Here is a 5,924-nt window from a genome sequence, read left to right as displayed (position 1 = left end):
TCTCCTTCCTGAGGTTCAGGCAGTGTCCCAAAGGCTGGATGTATAAACCACAGTTCTCCTTCCTGAGGTTCAGCAGACAGTGTCCCAAAGGCTGGATGTATAAACCACAGTTCTCCTTCCTGAGGTTCAGACAGTGTCCCAAAGGCTGGATATATAAACCACAGTTCTCCTTCCTGAGGTTCAGGCAGACAGTGTCCCAAAGGCTGTAGATATAAACCACAGTTCTCCTTCCTGAGGTTCAGGCAGTGTCCCAAAGGCTGTATGTATAAACCACAGTTCTCCTTCCTGAGGTTCAGGCAGACAGTGTCCCAAAGGCTGGATGTATAAACCAGAGTTCTCCTTCCTGAGGTTCAGGCAGGCAGTGTCCCAAAGGCTGGATGTATAAACCACAGTTCTCCTTCCTGAGGTTCAGGCAGTGTCCCAAAGGCTGTATATATAAACCACAGTTCTCCTTCCTGAGGTTCAGGCAGTGTCCCAAAGGCTGGATGTATAACCCCCATCTCAGGCTATGGGCCTGTTTCCCAGATAACCCCCATCTCAGGCTATGGGCCTGTTTCCCAGATAACCCCCATCTCAGGCTATGGGCCTGTTTCCCAGATAACCCCCATCTCAGGCTATGGGCCTGTTTCCCAGATAACCCCCATCTCAGGCTATGGGCCTGTTTCCCAGATAACCCCCATCTCAGGCTATGGGCCTGTTTCCCAGATAACCCCCATCTCAGGCTATGGGCCTGTTTCCCAGATAACCCCCATCTCAGGCTATGGGCCTGTTTCCCAGATAACCCCCATCTCAGGCTATGGGCCTGTTTCCCAGATAACCCCCATCGCAGGCTATGGGCCTGTTTCCCAGATAACCCCCATCTCAGGCTATGGGCCTGTTTCCCAGATAACCCCCATCTCAGGCTATGGGCCTGTTTCCCAGATAACCCCCATCTCAGGCTATGGGCCTGTTTCCCAGATAACCCCCATCTCAGGCTATGGGCCTGTTTCCCAGATAACCCCCATCTCAGGCTATGGGCCTGTTTCCCAGATAATCCCCCATCTCAGGCTATGGGCCTGTTTCCCAGATAACCCCCATCTCAGGCTATGGGCCTGTTTCCCAGATAACCCCCATCTCAGGCTATGGGCCTGTTTCCCAGATAACCCCCATCTCAGGCTATGGGCCTGTTTCCCAGATAACCCCCATCTCAGGCTATGGGCCTGTTTCCCAGATAACCCCCATCTCAGGCTATGGGCCTGTTTCCCAGATAACCCCCATCTCAGGCTATGGGCCTGTTTCCCAGATAACCCCCATCTCAGGCTATGGGCCTGTTTCCCAGATAACCCCCATCTCAGGCTATGGGCCTGTTTCCCAGATAACCCCCATCTCAGGCTATGGGCCTGTTTCCCAGATAACCCCCATCTCAGGCTATGGGCCTGTTTCCCAGATAACCCCCATCTCAGGCTATGGGCCTGTTTCCCAGATAACCCCCATCTCAGGCTATGGGCCTGTTTCCCAGATAATCTGCATTTACCATGTTTTAAAATCCAGGACTAGGCTTAATCTGTATCCAGGAAACCAGCCTTATAAATAAAAATACGACTTCTCTTTTCTTTTGTTCAGATACAGTATGACTAAGACGAGGACTGTTGGAGTGACTTGACTTGACTTGCTAGCCAAAGCAGAAGCCAAAATATACTGTAAGTGTATGTTAGTCCACTAAAGCCATAGAGTTAGTCTATGATCTACAGTAACACAGCACACACAGTTCCCTGTTCCTCTTCCTTCCTCTCCCTGTAACACACTCAGCAGGAGAGAGAGAAAGACAAGGAGTATGTGAGAGAAAGAGAGAGAAAAATAGGGAGAGAGAGGGAGAGGGAGAGGGAGAGGGAGAGGGAGAGGGAGAGACAAGGAGTATATGAGAGAAAGAGAGAGAATATAGGGAGAGGGAGAGGGAGAGGGAGAGGGAGAGGGAGACAAGGAGTATATGAGAGAAAGAGAGAGGGAGAGAGACAAATAGGGAGAGGGAGAGGGAGAGGGAGAGGGAGAGGGAGAGGGAGAGAGAAAAATAGGGAGAGGGAGAGGGAGAGGGAGAGGGAGAGGGAGAGGGAGACAAGGAGAGAGAAAAATAGGGAGGGAGGGAGGGAGGGAGGGAGGGAGGGAGGGAGGGAGGGAGGGAGGGAGGGAGGGAGGGAGGGAGGGATATTAGGTTGATACCAGCTAATGATCAAAATCCAGAAAATAGACATTAAATTCTACAACCACCTAAAAGAAAGTGATTCCCAAACCTTCCATAACAAAGCCATCACCTACAGAGAGATGAACCTGGAGAAGAGTCCCCTAAGCAAGCTGGTCCTGGGGCTCTGTTCACAAACACAAACAGACCCCACAGAGCCCCAGGACAGCAACACAATTAGACCCAACCAAATCATGAGAAAACAAAAAGATAATTACTTGACACATTGGAAAGAATTAACAAAAAAACTGAGCAAACTAGAATGCTATTTGGCCCTAAACAGAGAGTACACAGTGGCAGAATACCTGACCACTGTGACTGACCCAAACTTAAGGAAAGCTTTGACTATGTACAGACTCAGTGAGCATAGCCTTGCTATTGAGAAAGGTCGTCGTAGGTAGACATGGCTCTCAAGAGAAGACAGGCTATGTGCTCACTGCCCACAAAATGAGGTGGAAACTGAGCTGCACTTCCTAACCTCCTGCCAAATGTATGACCATATTAGAGACACATATTTCCTTCACATTACACAGATCCACAAAGAATTAGAAAACAAACCCAATTTTGATAAACTCCCATATCTACTGGGTGAAATACCACAGTGTGCCTCACAGCAGCAAGATTTGTGACCTGTTGTCACACGAAAAGGGCAACCAGTGAAGAACAAACAACATTGTGAACACAACCCATATTTACGTTTATGTATTTTCCCTTTTGTACTTTAACCATTTGTACATTGTTACAACACTGTATATATACATAATATGACATTTGAAATGTCTTTATTATTTTGGAACTTCTGTGAGTGTAATGTTTACTGTTCATTTGTATTGTTTATTTCACTTGCTTTGGCAATGTAAACATATGTTTCCCTTGCCAATAAAGCCCCTTGAATTGAGGGAGGGAGGGAGGGAGGGAGGGAGGGAGGGAGGGAGGGAGGGAGGGAGGGAGGGAGGGAGCAGAGGAAATTCAGCGTCTCTGGTTGCTGAGCTTGGCTGAGCTGTACTGAGGTGGCCTGGAGAGTGTGAATGCAGCAGCTGGGTGCCACTCTAACAACTTGGTCATCAATAAATGATCAGAGACTGCCATCTGGAGAGAGAACCCCCAGCCAGAGACAGAGACAGGGTCAGAGACAGGGTCAGAGAGAGAGGGCCCAGCCAGAGACAGAGACAGAGACAGGGACAGAGAGAGAGGGCCCAGCCAGAGACAGAGACAGGGACAGAGAGAGAGGGCTCACCCAGAGACAGAGACAGGGTCAGAGAGAGGGACAGAGATAGAGACAGAGACAGAGAGAGAGGGCCCAGCCAGAGACAGAGACAGAGAGAAAGGGCCCAGCCAGAGACAGAGACAGAGAGAGAGGGCCCAGCCAGAGACAGGGACAGAGACATGGTCAGAGAGAGAGGGCCCAGCCAGAGACAGGGACAGAGACAGAGACAGAGAGAAAGGGCCCAGCCAGAGACAGAGACAGAGACAGAGACAGAGACAGAGACAGGGTCAGAGAGAGAGACAGAGAGAGAGAGACAGAGACAGAGACAGAGACAAAGACAGATACAGAGACAGAGACAGAGACAGAGACAGATACAGAGACAGACACAGAGACAGGGTCAGGGACAGGGACAGGGACAGGGACAGGGACAGGGACAGGGACAGGGACAGGGACAGAGCAGCACAGGACAGGCCACCCACACACACAAACACACACACACACACACACACACACACACACACACACACACACACACACACACACACACACACACACACACACACACACACACACACACACACACACACACACACACACACACAAACACCACTCTGAAGGCCACCAATCAGCAGTGAGGAACAAGAGACAATAGTCTACACATTTATCACAAAGCTAAATGGGGAGGACTTCCATTTTGACTTGGTCTTGTCTGACGCTGTAGTATGTGTGACGATATTGAGACTGCCCTGACATTCTCTGACCCCCTTAGTCCTACGCTACTTCTCCTGAATATGAGTCTTTGACTCTCTCACTGACTCCACTATTGTCCCACCTCATTAATAATGGAAAGTATATACGTTATACAGAAGTCATGCTGATTGCGGCGATCTAACTTCTATTTGACATTTGGTCTATTTTGGGGCCTTTAAAACCAAACTCTGTTTTCACCATGAAAGGGACCCTGTGCTGATCGTATAAGATCAAGCTGAAATTGAAGTTGTTTTGTATAAAGACATTATTTGACCGAGATTGTAAGAGACGTCATCAAACGATCATCTTTAAGTTCTGCTTCATTCAAACACACTGCTACTATAAGTTCTCTATGGAGCTGACCATGAATTAGTCTGTTGTGTTAACATAGAGTTATCAGACTGGGTCCCTGTAGTTATCAGACTGGGTCCCTGTAGTTATCAGACTGGGTCCCTGTAGTTATCAGACTGGGTCCCTGTAGTTATCAGACTGGGTCCCTGTAGTTATCAGACTGTGTCCCTGTAGTTATCAGACTGGGTCCCTGTAGTTATCAGACTGGGTCCCTGTAGATATCAGACTGGGTCCCTGTAGTTATCAGACTGGGTCCCTGTAGTTATCAGACTGGGTCCCTGTAGTTATCAGACTGGGTCTCTGTAGTTATCAGACTGGGTCTCTATAGTTATCAGACTGGGTCCCTGTAGTTATCAGACTGGGTCCCTGTAGTTATCAGACTGGGTCCCTGTAGTTATCAGACTGGATCCCTGTAGTTATCAGACTGGATCCCTGTAGTTATCAGACTGGGTCCCTGTAGTTATAAGACTGGGTTCCTGTAGTTATCAGACTGGGTCCCTGTAGTTATCAGACTGGGTCCATGTAGTTATCAGACTGGATGCCTGTAGTTATCAGACTGGGTCCCTGTAGTCTGTTGTGTTATTGTAGAGTTATCAGACTGGATCCCTGTAGTTATCAGACTGGGTCCCTGTAGTTATCAGACTGGATCCCTGTAGTTATCAGACTGGGTCCCTGTAGTTATCAGACTGGATCCCTGTAGTTATCAGACTGGGTCCCTGTAGTTATCAGACTGGGTCCCTGTAGTTATCAGACTGGGTCCCTGTAGTTATCAGACTGGGTCCATGTAGTTATCAGACTGGATCCCTGTAGTTATCAGACTGGGTCCCTGTAGTCTGTTGTGTTATTGTAGAGTTATCAGACTGGATCCCTGTAGTTATCAGACTGGATCCCTGTAGTTATCAGACTGGGTCCCTATAGTTATCAGACTGGGTCCCTGTAGTTATCAGACTGGGTCCCTGTAGTCTGTTGTGTTATTGTAGAATTATCAGACTGGATCCCTGTAGTTATCAGACTGGATCCCTGTAGTCTGTTGTGTTATTGTAGAGTTATCAGACTGGATCCCTGTAGTTATCAGACTGGGTCCCTGTAGTTTTCAGACTGGGTCCCTGTAGTTATCAGACTGGGTCCCTGTAGATATCAAACTGGGTCCCTGTAGTTATCAGACTGGGTCCCTGTAGTTTTCAGACAAGGTCCCTGTAGTTATCAGACTGGATCCCTGTAGTTATCAGACTGGGTCCCTGTAGTTATCAGACTGTGTCCCTGTAGTTATCAGATTGGGTCCCTGTAGCTATCAGACTGGATCCCTGTAGTCTGTTGTGTTATTGTATAGTTATCAGACTGGGTCCCTGTAGTTATCAGACTGGGTCCCTGTAGTTATCAGACTGGGTCCCTGTAGTTATC

Source organism: Salvelinus namaycush, chromosome 5, assembly GCF_016432855.1.
Source record: "Salvelinus namaycush isolate Seneca chromosome 5, SaNama_1.0, whole genome shotgun sequence".
Classification (NCBI taxonomy): domain Eukaryota; kingdom Metazoa; phylum Chordata; class Actinopteri; order Salmoniformes; family Salmonidae; genus Salvelinus; species Salvelinus namaycush.
Note: the sequence above shows the minus strand (reverse complement) of the source record.